This window comes from Salvelinus alpinus, chromosome 9 (assembly GCF_045679555.1).
Source record: "Salvelinus alpinus chromosome 9, SLU_Salpinus.1, whole genome shotgun sequence".
In the NCBI taxonomy this organism is placed as follows: domain Eukaryota; kingdom Metazoa; phylum Chordata; class Actinopteri; order Salmoniformes; family Salmonidae; genus Salvelinus; species Salvelinus alpinus.
This window is the reverse complement of record NC_092094.1, coordinates 15493465-15512543: the sequence shown is the minus strand read 5'-3', so window position 1 is coordinate 15512543 and position 19079 is coordinate 15493465. Positions and strand designations below refer to the sequence as shown.

The 19079-nt window shown below is 40.9% G+C and overlaps 1 protein-coding gene and 1 non-coding gene across 3 annotated transcripts in view; both read right to left on the bottom strand.

Moving 5' to 3' along the window:
* Positions 1–19079, bottom strand: part of LOC139584380 (carbohydrate sulfotransferase 8-like) — a 103927-nt gene that overhangs the window by 26133 nt on the left and 58715 nt on the right. The window lies entirely within an intron of this gene.
* On the bottom strand, positions 14877–14929 carry LOC139531167 (U7 small nuclear RNA). The gene has a single exon (XR_011666273.1). It is a non-coding gene; the product is annotated as a U7 small nuclear RNA (small nuclear RNA).

Below are 19079 nucleotides of genomic sequence, written 5' to 3'. Positions count from 1 at the left end.
AATAAACACAATCGGTTGGGGACACGTAAAACGTCAGCCTTCTTCTCCGGCGCCATTGTTACGTATACGTGTGTGAACATGTGTTTGTATACAGTATGTGTGTGTATCAGCAAGATTGTCTTTGTGTGTCTGTTCAAGTGTCTCTGTGTGTGTCTGTACAAGTGTTTACTCTGTGTATGTGCATGTGTCAGGGACAGTGAGAACCCCCCCCCCCCACTATCATTAGCACCACTGCATTCCCAGGTCACTGGCCAAAGCCTCAGCTGTAGAACACCACACAGGCTCCACTGGGATTGGCTGGGCCGAAGCAGGTGCTGAGCTGAGCAGAAAACATGACAGAGTGTAATTAATTAGGTTCCCACAGGAATGAAGGAACACCATCAGCCCAGGTCACATGTCAGTAAACGCACCTGTGCTGTGACGATGATCAGGAGGAGTTTGAGTTGGCTTTGTTGCTTTGTTTTGCTACATTAATGTTTAGCTACAGTTGCACTTCTTTGAGTTAAGAGGGAAAGTTTTAGTCTCTATGGAGTTGTGGTGTCCGTTTTTGTTCAGTGGTGAGAGAGAAAATAAAGACAGAATACGATTAGTCTACTCAACTTGATCTAATGAGATTATACAAAGCTAACATATGGAATTGTTTTAAGATCATCTTACCAAGGATTTTTAGTACCCCTTTAGGTATTAAAGAAAAAAAAAGAAAAAATATTTGATTAAACATTGAATTTGCCTTACTGCGATTAGCCCATAAAAACACATTGAATAACAGATCTGGAAAAACAGACAGTCCAAAAAATCTACAGGAAGTTTGTTTTGAAGTGTCTGTCCTATATCTGAGGGATTATAAGAAAGATTAGGAAATAATTTTTTATAAATATTTAACCCATTCTTAACCCTTTTTTTGGCACTAAACTACTTCCATATACAGTATACTTCCATTAATGTTTTTAACTGGTAGTGGGTTACCATAAGACAAGTCTTGTGAGGCATGTGGACATCCTAGAGCAAAACAACTGACATGTATGTGTTCGTGAGAGTCATATTAGTGTGTAGCCCATACTGTTTGGATGCCACAGACAGAAGTTGGCAGATCGGCGGTACCGACTTCATACGAATGCGGAAGGTCGTAATCGGTGGATGGGGTGGACTGAGACACACAGCCCACGCAAAGAAACAGATATTTCTGGCTTAAACAGACGGAATTTGATGGGGATTCTTTTATTGTGCTAATTAGATTTCAGCGGGGGCCTGGACATCGACTCTTGAGGGGTAACTTATCCTTTTCAAGTTGACACAACTAGAGTATTTTACAGTAGATTTTGATACAGAGAGTAGTAGATGATGAGGACTAGAAAGAGCCCAGTGCAGAGTTATGGATGTTACTAATAGAGTCATAGCCATGGGGAAGAAGTTTTGAGTAGAGGGTGCTGAGCACGGGGTTTGAAAAAAATCGCCTTTATAATAAAGTGCTTACAGGCTACCAATAAAATACAATTACTAATGTGATGAGTAGTCTAAGCATAGGATAAGATTCACTCTTCAAAATATATGGTACCCCTTACGGTTCTATCAGAACCCGCTGTGGGGTTTGTAGGGTTCCTACTGTACATAGAACCTTTAGGAGTGCCATATGAAGCAAGCAAAATAACCCTTTTTGGTTCTATCCAGAACCTTTTAATACTTCACCAGAGAGCATGACTTAGCCACAGAGAATCATTAGCTTATTTTAACGCTGTGGATTGTTTCAAATCACAAGTATATGCCTAGTTTGGAAGCCCACAATTTGGGCAGTGGCAATAGGCCTACCTGATTATTGAGATACGGTTGTCAGTGAAAAGCAATGCATCTAAAATATGCGTGAAGATAATGTGTCGTGAGTATAATTTGAAATGTTAAGAAAAGAAGAGGAAGGGTGTGTGGCGAAGATGTTGGCCTACAGTCATTTACCGTTCTCATTCTCAGAGTGGAAACGTTGTTTGCAGAGATCACAACCTGTTACACTTCTGAATAACAACTTTTGTTTTATTTCGTACTGTAATTTACGATTTTGGTCAATTTCTTCCATTGTATTTTGTTTGGAGAGCTCCATGTGAGCAATGAGCATATGTCTGGTTTCACTGTCCTTTTAATGTTGACAGAGCACACGTATAAACTTGGGGCGGCAGGTAGCCTAGTGGTTAGTGTTGGGCCTGTAACTGAAAGATTGCAAGATCAAATCCCTTAGCTGACAAGGTAAAAATCTGTTGTTCTGCCCCTGAACAAGGCAATTAACCCCCTGTTCCTTGGCCATCATTGTAAATAAGAATTTGTTCTTAACTGACTTGCCTAATTAAACAAGTAAGTAGGCTAACTAGCCTGCTGTGTGCAAATGTAGGAAAGTACCCATTTGGTGATTTCTGACTGTCATAACTCATCACCACTAATAAGCTGAGAATCTCAGCAATTTTCCTTCACCTTACACAGTACGTCAACAAAGTCAGTCAAATATATACAGTTGATGTCGGAAGTTTACATACACTTAGGTTGGTATCATTAAAACTCGTTTTTCAACCACTCCACAAATTTCTTGTTAACATACTATAGTTTTGGCAAGTCGGTTAGGACATCTACTTTGTGAATGACACAAGTCATTTTTCCAACAATTGTTAACAGACAGATTATTTCACTTATAATTCACTGTATCACAATTCCAGTGGGTCAGAAGTTTACATACACTAAGTTGACTGTGCCTTTAAACAGCTTGGAAAATTTCAGAAAATGATGTCATGGCTTTAGAAGATTCTGATAGTCGAATTGACATAATTTGAGTCAATTGGAGGTGTACCTGTCTTTGAAGGCCTACCTTCAAACTCAGTGCCTCTTTGCTTGACATCACGGGAAAATCTAAAGAAATCAGCCAAGACCTCAGGAAAACAATTGTAGACCTCCACAAGTCTGGTTCATCCTTGGGAGCAATTTCCAAATGCCTGAAGGTACCACGTTCATCTGTACAAACAATGGTATGCAAGTATAAACACCATGGGACCACGCAGCTGTCATACCACTCAGGAAGGAGACACGCTCTGTCTCCTAGAGATGAACGTACTTTGGTGCGAAAAGTGCAAATCAATCCCAGAACAACAGCAAAGCCTTGTGAAGATGCTGGAGGAAACAGGTAAAAAAGTATCTATATCCACAGTAAAACGAGTCCTATATCGACATAACCTGAAAGGCCGCTCAGCAAGGAAGAAACCACTGCTCCAAAACCACCATAAAAAAGCCAAACTACGGTTTGCAACTGCACATGGGGACAAAGATCGTACTTTTTGGAGAAATGTCCTCTGGTCTGCTGAAACAAAAATAAAACTGTTCGGCCATAATGACCCTCGTTATGTTTGGAGGAAAAAGGGGGAGGCTTGCAAGCCGAAGAACACCATCCCAACCGTGAAGCACGGGGGTGGCAGCATCATGTTGTGGGGGTGCTTTGCTGCAGGAGGGACTGGTGCACTTCACAAAATAGATGGAATCATGAGGATGGAAAATTATGTGGATATATTGAAGCAACATCTCAAGACATCAGTCAGGAAGTTAAAGCTTGGTCGCAAATGGATCTTCCAAATGGACAATGACCCCAAGCATACTTCCAAACTTGTGGCAAAATGGCTTAAGGACCACAAAGTCAAGGTATTGGAGTGGCCATCACAAAGCCCTGACCTCAAAACTATAGAAAATGTGTGTACAGAACTGAAAGAGCGTGTGCGAGCAAGGAGGCCTACCAACCTGATTCAGTTACAAAAGCTATGTCAGGAGGAATGGGCCAAAATTCACCCAAACTATTGTGGGAAGCTTGTGGAAGGCTACCCGAAACGTTGGACCCAAGTTAAACAATTTAAAGGCAATGCTCCCAAATACTAATTGAGTGTATGTAAACTTCTGACCACTGGGAATGTGATGTAAGAAATAAAAGCTGAAATATATAATTATCTCTGCTATTATTCTGACATTTCACATTATTAAAAGAAAGTGGTGATCCTAACTGACCTAAGACAGGGAATTTTTACGAGGATTAAATGTCAGGAACTGGGAAAAACTAAGTTTAAATGTATTTGGCTAAGGTGTATGTAAACTTCCGACTTCATCTGTATATATATATCCATTGTGAAAGATAGTAGTTTCTTACTAACCATGTTTCCATACACAGTTTTTATGCGTGTATAATCATACCTTATAAAATTATAAATGTTTTGCCTGCGCTACAGACGGTTATATCAGTCCACTAATACAGGACTAGTAATAATAATAATAATAATAATAATCCAACCCCCAATGTTATATTTTGTAATTTTTTTATTTTATTCTGCTTTTTCAAGGGGTGCTATAGCACTCTCAGCACCCCTACGTCCCGCGGCTATGGCTACAGATGAAATAACTTCACAGGATGGTGAAAGTGCATGGAGATCTTAATGCTCCCTTCCAATAAATATCAAGCCTCTGATTCTGGTGACATGATGAACGATGATTGACTGCCATTTGACAAATACAAATATTATTTGCATTATTCTTATTCATAATAATCGTATCCATAATAATATCCATAATCCATAATAACAATAATTATCCATTATAATCTCATTATGTAGACTATCCTACCTGCACTGTATCTGTGAGCTGTTGGCTAGAGTACACGTGCCAAGACCACAGTAGGCACAGTTTTTGTGAAAAAAACTATTTGTAGAGTTGAAAATGCGATGGAAACCCATTGAAGTACATTTCGTGTAGGCCACTGATTTTTATCCGCAGAAAGTCCTTTAAGCTGATATTTTCTTTATGCAGATATCAGAATATTTGCATGAAAGTCTGTCACCAATTGGATGGAACCCTAGCTACAGTATTTGAAAAATCTTTCCAATGATAATCACCGGGCCTCGGTGTGAAGGTGCAAAATGTCATGCTCTGAGGATCCCATATAAAGTATCCAGTGGAAACATCCTATAATACCTGAACACTTTGCGCAAAAAACAGCTGTATCTGCCCCGAGCTCACTGATGTGGGAAACTCTGAGGCCCCAGAATAGGCTAGTTGATATACAATGTTGCAAGTTCGCTAGCGACAGCTTTCGGCCGGACGTTCATATATACAGTCATTGGGTCGGACCCAGTTGATTGATTTGATAGGCTACAATGTTGCACTTCACTCGGCGCCTAAGAATAGACCATTGTGAACAGAGCGCACATTTCTTTGAACTGCAGACAGTGTATTCAGAAAATATTCAGACCCCTTAACTTTTCCCACATTATGTTATGTTACAGCCTTATTTTAAAATGTATTAAATGTATTTTTTTCCACCTCATCAATCTACACACAATACCCCATAATGACAAAACAAAAACAGGTTTCGAGAAATGTTTGTAAATGTATCAACAACAAACAAATCTGAAATATCACATTTACATAAGTATTCAGACCCTTTACTCAGTACTTTGTTGAAGCACCTTTGGCAGCAATTACAGCCTCAAGTCTTCTTGGGTATGACGCTACATGCTCGGCATACCTGTTTTGGGGGAGTTTCTCCCATTCTTCTCTGCAGATCCTCTGAAGCTCTGTCAGGTTGGATGGGGAGTGTCACTGCACAGCTATTTTCAGGTCTCTCCAGAGATGTTGATCGGGTTCAAGTCTGGGCTCTGGCTGGGCCACTCAAGGACATTCAGAGACTTCTCCCAAAGCCACTCCCGCGTTGTTTTGGCTGTGTGCTTAGGGTCATTGACCTGTTAAAAAGTGAACCTTCGCCCCAGTCTGAGGTTCTTTGCACTCTGGAGCAGGTTTTCATCAATGATCTCTCTGTACTTTGCTCTGTTAATCTTTCCCTCGATCCTGACTAGTCTCCCAGTCCCTGCCGCTGAAAAACATCCCCCCACCACCATGATTCACTGTAGAGATGGTGCCAGGTTTCCTCCAGACGTGACGCTTGGTATTCAGGCCAAAGAGTTCAATCTTGGTTTCATCAGACCAGAGAATCTTGTTTCTCATGGTCTGAGAGTCTTTCATGTGCCTTTTGGCAAACTCCAAGCGGGCTGTCATGTGCCTTTTACTGAGTAGTGGCTTCCATCTGGCCACTCTACCATCAAGGCCTGATTGGTGGAGTGCTGCAGAGATGGTTGTTCTTCTGGAAGGTTCTCCCATCTCCACAGGGGAACTCTGGAGCTCTGTCAGAGTGACCATTGGGTTGTTGGTCACCTCCCTGACCAAGGCGCTTCTCCCCCGATTGCTCAGGACAGCTCTAGGAAGAGTCTTGGTGGTTCCAAACTTCTTCCATTTAAGAATGATGGAGGCCATTGTGTTCTTGGGGACCTTCAAGGCTGCAGAATTATTTTGGTACCCTTCCCCAGATCGGTGCCTCGACACCATCCTGTCTCAGGGCTCTACGGACAATTCCTTTGACCTCATGGCTTGGTTTTTTCTCTGACATGCACTGTCAAGTGTGGGACCTTTTATATAGACAGGTGTGTAACTTTCCAAATCATGTCCAATCAATTGAATTTACCACAGGTGGATTCCAATCAAGTTGTAGAAACATCTCAAGGATGATCAATGGAAACAGGATGCACCTGAGTTCAATTTCGAGTCTCATTGTCACGTTCTGACCATAGTTCTTTTGTGTTTTCTTTGTTTTAGTGTTGGTCAGGACGTGAACTGAGTGGGCATTCTATGTTGTGTGTCTAGTTTTCCCGTTTCTATGTTTGGCCTGATATGGTTCTCAATCAGAGGCAGGTGTTAGTCATTGTCTCTGATTGGGAACCATATTTAGGTAGCCTGTTTTGTGTTGGGTTTTGTGGGTGGTTGTCTTCATGTCTTCGTGTGTCTGCACCAGACACAACTGTTTCGGCTTTTCACATTTTGTTGTTTTTGTATTTTGTAGTGTTCACGTTTATTGGCTTTAATTAAACATGATGAACACTAACCACGCTGCGCTTTGGTCCGATTCTTCGTCCACAGAAGAAAGCCGTTACACTCATAGCAAAGGGTCTGAATATTTATGTAAATAAGGAATTTCTTTTTTTTCTTTGTCATTGTGGGGTATTGTGTGTATATTGATGATTTTATTGGCCATTTTTTTATTTCATCCATTTTGGAAAAAGGCTGTAAAGTAACAAAATGTGGAAACAGTGAAGGGGTCTGAATACTTTCCGAAGGCACTGTAATTACAACAGGTGTGTGTGAGAGAGATAACAAGAGGGGTGTTGTAATTAAGATTGTGCCTATTAAAACTGAACAGAAATGGACAGCTAAAGCACTAACCTCGATCCAGCACCAGTGGGTGGAAAGCACCACTCGCTGGGCCGTGCCCAGCGCTGTGTTGCTTGCTAGGCTAGTACACCTACATGTTTGACATGGGCAAGAGCAGGCCTGCAAGCTGAGGGCGAGAGAATGCCATGTTCCTTATTTGATATTATTCCCATTCCCTTTTCGTCAAGTTTAGAATTGTAAACTAATAGAAAATAGAAGTGGGAATCTATTGCAAGGACTGCTCCAGATCACTTGATATCCACCTCAAGGGGGAGAGAAGAGAAGAGGGAGAGAGTGAGTGAGAGGAGAGGGACAGAGACTGAGAGAGAAAGAGACCCGACTTAACTCAAACTAAACTGTCTATTGTATAGCAGAGCCTGTCCGACTCCAAACCCCTACAGCTGCATAGATAAGAGCATACCATGAGCGCAATGCTTAAAAAACAGAGCTGAGAGCTCTCCATGCAGAATGGGGCCCATATATACTAAACAAGAATATGAACAAAACATGTTTCATGAGCTGAAATAAAAGATCCCAGAAATGTTCCATATGAACAAAAAGCTTATTTCTCTAAAATTTTGTGCACACATTTGTTAACATCCATGTTAATGAGCAATTCTCCTTTGCCAAGATAATCCATCCAGCTGACAGGTGTGGCATATCAAGAAGCTTATTAAACAACATAATCATTACACAGGTACACCTTGGACTGGGGACAATAAAAGCCCACTCTAAAATGTGCACAACACAATGCCACAGATGTATCAAATTTTGAGGGAGCGAGCAATTGGCATGCTGACTGCAGGCATGTCCACCAGAGTTGTTGTCAGAGAATTGTATGTTAATTTCTCTGCCATAACCCGCCTCCAACGTCGTTTTAGAGAATTTGTCAGTACGTTCAACCAGCCTCACAACCTCAGACCACGTGTAACTGAACCAGCCCAGGACCTCCACATCCGACTTCTTCACCTGCGTGATCGTATGACACCAGACACTCGGACAGCTGATGAAACGAAGGAGTATTTCTGTCTGTAATAAAGACCTTTTGTGGGGAACTCATTCTGATTGGCTGGGCCTGACCCCCCAGTCATGTGTAAGGGCTATTTGACCAAGAAGGGTAGTGATGGAGTGCTGCATCAGATGACCTGGCCTCCACAATCATCCAACCTCACAGCCAACATGTGCTAAGCATATGTGGGAACTCCTTCAAAACTGTTGGATATGCATTCCAGGTGAATCTGGTTGAGAGAATGCCAAGAGTGTGCAAAGCTGTCATCAAGGCAAAGGGTGGCAACTTTTAAGAATCTCAAATATAAAATACATTTTGATTTGTTTAACACTTTTTTGGTTACTACATGATTCCATATGTGTTATTTCATAGTTTTTATGTCTTCACTATTATTCTATAATGTAGAAAATAGTAAAAATAAAGAGAAACCCCTGAATGAGTAGGTGAGTCCAAAATGGTACCGTGTATAAAAAGGTGACAAATTAGACACTAATAACAATATGGGAATATGTGTCACCAGTAACATGGGGAAACGTTTCTGCTGTATTCTCAATGACCGAATACAAACATTCCTCACACAACGCTCTCTGCAAAAAACTCATTGTCTTTCTACCCAAACACAGAACAACAGACCACATACACACATTACACACACTAATAAGCCAGTATGTTCATCACAACAGCAGAGGAAAAGTATTTGCATGTTTTGTTGATTTTAAGAATGCTTTTGAAACCATATGGATGGATTATATTACAAAACCCTATGCATCAAACAAGTTTGTACATTCACAAGCTTGACGTAACCATGCGTGCAAGGAATATGGGACCAAATTCTAAACTACTTTAATACACATATAGGTGAATTTGTCCCAATACTTTTGGTTCCCTAAAATGGGGGGACTTTGTACAAAAAGTGCTGTAATTTCTGAACGGTTCTCCCGATATGGATGAAAATAGCCTCAAATTAAAGCTGACAGTCTTTAATCTCATAGTGACTGTATAATTTAAAATGCAAAGTGCTGGAATACAGAGCCAAAACAACAAAAACAGTGTCACTGTCCCAATACTTTTGGAGCTCACTGTACATGATTGCCATAGCCTGAGGGACATCCCATGAACATTAATTCCCTGAAGTATTTACATGCCAGAAAGTATTCATACCCCTTGACTTATTCCACATTTTGTTGTTACAGCCTGAATTCAAAATGGATTAAATATATATTTTTCTCTCACCGATCTACAGTCGTGGCCAAAAGTTTGGAGAATGACACAAATATACATTTTCACAAAGTCTGCTGCCTTCAGCAAATGAACTGAATCCCCCAAAAACATTTCCACTGCATTTCAGCCCTGCCACAAAAGGACCACCTGACATCATGTCAGTGATTCTCTCGTTAACACAGGTGTAAGTGTTGACGAGGACAAGGCTGGAGATCACTCTGTCATGCTGATTGAGTTTGAATAACAGACTGGAAGCTTCAAAAGGAGGGTGGTTCTTTGAATCATTGTTCTTCCTCAGTCAACCATGGTTACCTGCAAGGAAACAGGTGCTGTCATCATTGCTTTGCACAAAAAGGGCTTCACAGGCAAGGATATTGCTGCCAGTAAGATTGCACCTAAATCAACCATTTATCGGATCATCAAGAACTTCAAGAAGAGCAGAAGGCTTGTTGTGAAGAAGGCTTCAGGGCGCCCAAGAAAGTCCAGCAAGCGCCAGGACCGTCTCCTAAAGTTGATTCAGCTGCGGGATCGGGGTACCACCAGTACAGAGCTTGCTGAGGAATCGCAGCAGGCAGGTGTGAGTGCATCTGCACGCACAGTGATGCAAAGACTTTTGGAGGATGGCCTGTTGTTAAGAAGGGCAGCAAAGAAGCTTCTCTCCAGGTAAAACATCAGGGACAGACTGATATTCTGCAAAGGGTACAGGGATTGGACTGCTGAGGACTGGGGTAAAGTCATTTTCTCTGATGAATCCCCTTTCCGATTGTTTGGGGCATCCGGAAAAAAAGCTTGTCCGGAGAAGACAAGGTGAGTGCTACCATCAGTCCTGTGTCATGCCAACAGTAAAGCATCCTGAGATCATTCATGTGTGGGGTTGCTTCTCAGCCAAGGGAGAGGGCTCATTCACAATTTTGCCTAAGAACACAGCCATGAATAAAGAATGGTACCAACACATCCACCGAGAGCAACTACTCCCAACCATCCAGGAACAGTTTGGTGACGAACAAGGCCTTTTCCAGCACGATGGAGCACCTTGCCATAAGGCAAAAGTGATAACTAAGTGGCTCAGGGAACAAAACATCGATATTTTGGGTCCATGGCCAGGAAACTCCCCAGACCTTAATCCCATTGAGAACTTGTGGTCAATCCTCAAGAGGCGGGTGGACAAACAAAAACCCACAAACTCTGACAAACTCCAAGCATTGATTATGCAAGAATGGGCTGCCATCAGTCAAGATGTGGCCCAGAAGTTAATTGACAGCATGCTAGGGCGGAATGCAAAGGTCTTGAAAAAGAAGGGTCAACACTGCAAAGATTGACTCTTTGCATCAACTTCATGTAATTGTCAATAAAAGCCTTTTACACTTATGAAATGCTTGTAATTATACTTCAGTATTCCATAGTAACATCTGACAAAAATATCTAAAGACACTGAAGCAGCAAACTTTGTGGAAATTAATATTTGTGTCATTCTCAAAACTTTTGGCCACGACTGTACACACAATACTGCATAATGACAAAGTGAACACATGTTTTTAGAAATTGTAGCTAATTTACTGAAAATGAAATACATAAATGTCAAATTTACATAAATATTCACATCCCTGAGTCAGTAGATGTTCTAATCAACTTTGGCAGTGATTACAGCTGGGAGTGTTTCTGGGTAAGTCTCTAAGAGCTTTGCACACCTGGATTGTACAATATTTGCACAGTATTATTTTAAAAATTCTTCAAGCTCTGTCAAGTTGGTTGTTGATCATTGCTAGACAGCCATTTTCAAGTCTGGCCATAGATTTTCAAGCAGATTTAAGTCAAAGCTGTAAATAGGCCACTTATGAACATGCAATATTGTCTTGGTAAGCAGCTCCAGTGTATATTTGACCTTGTGTTTTAGGTTATTGTTCTGCTGAAAGGTGAATTTGTCTCCCAGTGTCTGTTGGAAAGCAGACTGAACCAGGTTTTCCTCTAGGATTTTGCCTGTGCTTAGCTATATTACAATTATTTTTAACCCCAGAAATTCTCCCTAGTCTTTGCCGATGACAAGAATAACCATAACATGATGCAGCCACCACCATACTTGAAAATATGAAGAGTGTTACTCAGTGATGTGTTGTGTTGGATTTGCCCCAAACATAACATTTTGTATTCAGGACATAAAGTTCCTTTCTTTGCCACATTTTTTGCAGTTTTACTTTAGTGCCTTATGTTATTCTGTACAGGCTTCCTTCTTTTCACTCTGTCATTTAGGTTAGTATTGTGGAGTAACTACAATGTTGTTGATCCATCCTCAGTTTTCTCCAATCACAACCATTAAACTCTGTAACTGTTTTAAAGTCACCATTCGCCTCATGGTGAAATCCCTGAGCGGTTTCCTTCCACTCTGCCAACTGAGTTAGAAAGGACGCCTGTATCTTTGTAGTGACTGGGTTTATTGATACACCATCCAAAGTGTAATGAATAACTTCACCATGCTCAAATGGATATTCACTGTCTGCTTCTTTTTTTTTACCCATCTACCAATAGGTGCCCTTCTTTGCAAGGCATTGGGAAAACTCCCTGGTCTTTGTGGATTAATCTGTGTTTGACATTCACTGCTCGGCTTACAGACAATTGTATGTGTGGGGTACAGAGAGGAGGTAGCCATTCAAAAATCATGTTAAATGCTATTATGGTATATGTTTTTTTAAATGTCAAGTCCATACCAAAGCATCCAGGGTTGTATATAGTCTAGACTGTCTTTGTAGTCCTGTTGGGGTTGTAAAGTGTCTAGACTGTCTTTGTAGTCCTGTTGGGGTTTTAAAGTGTCTAGACTGTCTTTGGAGTCCTGTTGGGGTTATGTGGTGTCTAGACTGTCTTTTGAGTCCTGTTGGGGTTGTATAGTGTCTAGACTGTCTTTGGAGTCCTGTTGGGGTTATGTGGTGTCTAGACTGTCTTTTGAGTCCTGTTGGGGTTGTATAGTGTCTAGACAGTTTTTTGAGTCCTGTTGGGGTTATGTGGTGTCTAGACTGTCTTTGTAGTTCTGTTGGGGTTGTATAGTGTCTAGACAGTTTTTTGAGTCCTGTTGGGGTTATGTGGTGTCTAGACTGTCTTTGAAGTCCTGTTGGGGTTATATAGTGTCTAGACTGTCTTTGTAGTTCTGTTGGGGTTGTATAGAGTCTAGACTGTTTTTGTAGTCCTGTTGGGGTTATATAGTGTCTAGACAGTCTTTGGAGTCCTGTTGGGGTTATATAGTGTCTAGACTGTCTTTGGAGTACTGTTGGGGTTATATAGTGTCTAGACTGTCTTTGGAGTACTGTTGGGGTTATATAGTGTCTAGACTGTCTTTGGAGTACTGTTGGGGTTATATAGTGTCTAGACTGTCTTTGGAGTACTGTTGGGCTTATATAGTGTCTAGACTGTCTTTGTAGTTCTGTTGGGGTTGTATAGAGTCTAGACTGTTTTTGTAGTCCTGTTGGGGTTATATAGTGTCTAGACTGTCTTTGTAGTCCTGTTTGGGTTATATAGTGTCTAGACTGTCTTTGGAGTACTGTTGGGGTTATATAGTGTCTAGACTGTCTTTGGAGTACTGTTGGGCTTATATAGTGTCTAGACTGTCTTTGTAGTCCTGTTGGGGTTATATAGTGTCTAGACTGTCTTTGTAGTCCTGTTGGGGTTATGTGGTGTCTAGACTGTCTTTGTAGTCCTGTTGGGGTTATGTGGTGTCTAGACTGTCTTTGTAGTTCTGTTGGGGTTGTATAGAGTCTAGACTGTCTTTGGAGTCCTGTTGGGGTTATATAGTGTCTAGACTGTCTTTGGAGTCCTGTTGGGGTTATATAGTGCCTAGACTGTCTTTGGAGTACTGTTGGGCTTATATAGTGTCTAGACTGTCTTTGGAGTCCTGTTGGGGTTATATAGTGTCTAGACCAAGGATGGGCAACTTTGATGGGGGTGGAGGCCACAAAAAAAACTGAACTCATCATAAGGGGTCACAGAGGCTTGTGGGTCTGCGTACCCACATCCATACGCACCCCACCTTGCGAGCAAAACAGTTTAACGGTCTCCCTCGTGACAGTGAAGAGAAATGTTTTTAGTTTTAAAGTAGATTTTTTTATTTTATTGGTTTGCGGGTCTACTAAAAGGGGGGCCAGTTGCCCACCCCTGATCTAGACTGTCTTTGCAGTGCAGCCGTCTGTTCAGACAGTGTCTGTGTCGTGACACAGTGTGGACGCTCTACATTCCATGACTCTGCCCAGCCAACAGGTCACAGTGTCTTCGCTGCTGGACGGTGTCTAGTCTATTGTGTCTCTGCCAGTTCTTTTTAGAATGAATCAACACTTTGGACACTCTCCCTCGTCTTCGCCCACATTACAACGCCCTGCCAACACCGTGCCTTACTCAAGCTCCTTCATCTCTTCCACTTCCTTCCTTCCCTCTCTCTATTTCTCTCCCTACCTACATCCCCCACATTGCAAACCCCTACCTTCCCACATGAAGAAATAGTACAGTATATTTAAGCAATAAGGCACGAGGGGGTGTGGTATATGGCCAATATACCACGGCTGTTCTTAGCACGACATAACGCGGAGTGCCTGGATATTGTGGTATATTGGCCATATACCACAAACCCTGAGGTGCCTTATTGCTATTATAAACTGGTTACCAATGTAATTAGAGCAGTAAAAATAAATGTTTTGTCATACTGACCTTAATATTCTTTGTTTTCTTTATTATTGTTGGTTAGGTCAGGGTGTGACAAGGGGTGATATATGTTTTTTGTCCTGTCTAGGGTTTTTATATGTTTATGGGGTTGTTACTAGTCTAGGTGTTTTGTTATGTCTATGGTTGCCTAGATTGGTTCTCAATTAGAGGCAGCTGTTTATCGTTGTCTCTGATTGGGAACCATATTTAGGCAGCCATATTCCTTGAGTATTTCGTGGGTGATTGTCTATGGTTAGTTGCCTGTGTCAGCACTATTATTATATAGCTTCACGTTCGTTTTATTGTTTTTGTATAGTTCGTTCTGTGTTCTTTCTTCATTAAAGAAGATGTATTCAAACCACGCTGCGCTTTGGTCTCATCGCTATAACGAACGTGACACATACCCATGGTATACGGTCTGATATAACACGGCTGTCAGTCAATCCGCATTCAGGGCTTGAACCACCCAGTTTATGATATGGAATAAATTAATAGTTAACTATAGTATAAATACTGTAGTAAAATAAAACTGTAGTATATACTATAGTAATTAAAGGAGTGGTTTTGACGATTGTAGTATACTGTAGAATTTACTCTAGTGTTTTTGCGGACTGTAGTATACTCTAGTATTTACTGTAGTGTTTATGCAGGCATTACTGTAGCATTTACTATAGTGTTTTTGTTATATTACATTTGACATAGAAGCAGAGGCTTTCTCCTTGAGGAAACCTACTGGAGAAATACTAAAAGAGCACATTTTTCATAACCTGTCGATAGGCAGGACTGGGGTCTAAACAGATAGTTCAGCATTTCTACTATTTTCTATAACCTGTAGGGAACCCAATATATGGCCTACACTGAGTACACAAAATATTAAGTACACCTGCTCTTTTCATGACATATTGTAGACTGACCAACTGAATCCAGGTGAAAACTATGATCCCTTATTATGTCACTTGTTAAATCCAGTACAATCAGTGTAGAAGAAGGGGAGGAGACAGGTTAAATAAGGAGTTTTAAGCCTTAAGACAATTGAGACATGGATTGTGTATTTGTATCATTCAGATGGTGAATGGGGAGAGCCTTTGACTGTAAGAGCCCTTGAACGGGGTATGATAGTAGGTGCCAGGCGAACCGGTTTGTGTCAATAACTGCAATGCTGCAGGGTTTTTCACGTTCAACATTTTCCTGTGTGTATTAAGAATGGTACACCATTCAAAGGACACACAGCCAACTTGACATAATTGTGGGAAGCATTGGAGTCAACATGGGCCATGATCAGTGCATACTTGTATATTTCTTACTTATGGGTGGCACAATGTAGGATATGTGGGAAGAGAATGAGAAGGGTATGTGCACGATCATTCTGTTGCCTACCCCTTTTGGATTGTTAATAAACATCTTGGATTCTAACCATCTGCCTCCCTTGTCTGCATCTGGTTCTCGCCTTGTGCCCTTATAATTACATGATTCCATATGTGTTATTTCGTAGGTTTGATGTCTTCACTATTATTCTACAATGTAGAAAATAGTAAAAATAAAGAAAAACCCTTGAATGAGAAGGTGTGTCCAAACTTTTGACTGGTACTGTATATATGAGAGGGGGTCAGTGTTTTAACCTCTAACAAGCCTCTACCCCGGGTCCGGGATCACCCCCCACCCCCCCACACACTGATTAGCATAGCTAGCATAGCTTCACAAGTAGATAGTAGCATCTAAATATCATTAAATCACAAGTCCAAGACACCAGATGAAAGATACAGATCTTGTGAATAAAGCCACCACTTCAGATTTTTAAAATGTTTTACAGGGAAGACAAAATATGTAAATCTATTAGCTAAACACGTTAGCAAAATACACCACTTTTCTAACTCCATCAGTTTCTTACTACTTCAGGTGCTATCACCAATTCGGCTAAACTAAGATATTGATAGCCACTAACCAAGAAAAAACCTCTTCAGATGACAGTCTGATAACATATTTATGGTATAGGATAGGTTTTGTTAGAAAAAAGTGCATATTTCAGGTAGAAATCACAGTTTACAATTGCACCGACCATCACAAGACGACTAGAATTACTATAGAGAGCAACGTGTATGACCAATTTACTCTTAATAAAACATTTCATAAGAATAGACAAAGCATAGCAATGGAAAGACCCAGATCTTGTGATTCCAGACAATATTTCAGATTTTCTAAGCGTTTTACAGCGAAAACACAATAAATCGATAAGTTAGCATACCACATGTGAAAACGTTACCAGAGCATCGATTCCAGCCAAAGAGCGCTATAACGTAATCACCGCCAAAATATATTAATTTTTTCACTAACCTTCTCAGAATTCTTCCGATGACACTCCTGTAACATCATTTTACAACATACATATACAGTTTGTTCGAAAATGTGCATATTTAGCCATACAAAACCGTGGTTACACAATGAAAATACTAGGAAATCAAGCCTCAAAATGTCTGACGTCATCTTTCAGAGTGATCTAGTTTAATTGAAAGCTAATCATATACTTGACTAAAAAATACAGGGTTGACAGGAATCGAAAGACAAATTAGTTCTTAATGCAACCGCTGACTTACATTTTTAAAATTATCCTTACTTTTCAATACAGGGTTCGCCAAGTGACGCGATAACAAACAAAATGGCGAAATATGCGTTTAAAATATTTCGACAGAACAACGATTTATCATATTAAATATTGCTTACTTTGAGCTGTTCTTCCATCAGATTCTTGGGCAATGTATCCTTTCTATGTTGTAATCTTCTTTTGGTCGATAGATGTCCTCTGTCCTTCGAAATGTCCACTAACAACGACCGAGACCCCGAAACGTTCCCAAAGCTAGAAAGTGCACGACAAAGAAATTCCTCAGAATCGCACTAAACGGATATAAATTGCTATAAAACGGTTCAAATTAACTACATTATGATGTTTTTAACAACTATAACGAGTAAAAACATGACCAGAGAAATATTGCCGCCTAAACAACGATTTGGAATGAGGCAAGTCCGATGTCCTTCACGCTTCAGGCGCGCGACGAGAAAGGGAGGTAACTCCACGTTTTCTTCTTTTATAGTGGCTGTGATTGTGCAATCGACTCCATTCAAAACGTGATGACGTACAGACACCCAGAGGAAGACGTAGGCAGTGTCGGTTTCTTCATAGCATTCACTGTCACCTTAAAAACAGACTCCAGATCAGGGGTAAAAATTTCTGAAATCTGACCCCTGTCATGAAAAGTGCTGTAGATATAGTTCTGTACCACTCAGAGACAAAATTCCAACGGCTATAGAAACTAGAAAGTGTTTTCTATCCAATAATAACAATAATATGCATATTGTACGATCAAGAATTTAGCACGAGGCAGTTTAATTTGGAGACCAAAATATGCTAATGCGGAACAGCACCCCCTATAGTTCCAAGAATTAACCTGTAAAGTGAGCTCATGGTTTGTTTGGCACCATTCCACTCAACCCCACACTCACACTCACCCACACACACAGTCCTCTGTAATGTATTATTCATTGGGCTTTGTGTTATTCATATGACAGTTGTTGAGCTCACGTCTATTCAAGGCAACGACAAGCGATATGATATGAAGCAAGGCCTCTGAGAGAAAAAATCTTTTGAATAAAACATCAGTAGGAACTAATCTGTTTAGGTAAACGACCAGATGATTACTGTGAGAAATGTACAACTAAATGTTAAAACACTGGAAGCTTTACAGTCTGAATACACAGGCTACAGGCTGCAGACACAGAGAGCAGACCACTAATAAAGTGACGAAGGAGCGCATTCCAAAATGCGTCTGCAATAAATATAAATTCCTGAACCTTCCTTTATGATATCAGTAACGTGACAAGGTATTTATACTGAACAAAAATATATGTGTTTACATCCCTGTTAGTGAGTATTTCTCCTTTGCCAAGATAATCCATCCACCTGATACAGTGAGGGAAAAAAGTATTTGATCCCCTGCTGATTTTGTACGTTTGCCCACTGACAAAGAAATGATCAGTCTATAATTTTAATGGTAGGTTTATTTGAACAGTGAGAGACAGAATATCAACAAAAAAATCCAGAAAAACGCATGTCAAAAATGTTATGAATTGATTTGCATTTTAATGAGGGAAATAAGTATTTGACCCCTCTGCAAAACATGACTTAGTACTTGGTGGCAAAACCCTTGTTGGCAATCACAGAGGTCAGACGTTTCTTGTAGTTGGCCACCAGGTTTGCACACATCTCAGGAGGGATTTTGTCCCACTCCTCTTTGCAGATCTTCTTCAAGTCATTAAGGTTTCGAGGCTGACGTTTGGCAACTCGAACCTTCAGCTCCCTCCACAGATTTTCTATGGGATTAAGGTCTGGAGACTGGCTAGGCCACTCCAGGACCTTAATGTGCTTCTTCTTGAGCCACTCCTTTGTTGCCTTGGCCGTGTGTTTTGGGTCATTGTCATGCTGGAATACCCATCCACGACCCATTTTCAATACCCTGGCTGAGGGAAGGAGGTTTTCACCCAAGATTTGACGGTACATGGCCCCGTCCATCGTCCCTTTGATGCGGTGAAGTTGTCCTGTCCCTTTAGCAGAAAAACACCCCCAAAGCATAATGTTTCCACCTCCATGTTTGACGGTGGGGATGGTTTCTTGGGGTCATAGGCAGCATTCCTCCTCCTCCAAACACGGCAAGTTGGGTTGATGCCAAAGAACTCCATTTTGGTCTCATCTGACCACAACACGTTCACCCAGTTGTCCTCTGAATCATTCAGATGTTCATTGGCAAACTTCAGACGGGCATGTATATGTGCTTTCTTGAGCAGGGGGACCTTGCGGGCGCTGCAGGATTTCAGTCCTTCACGGCATAGTGTGTTACCAATTGTTTTCTTGATGACTATG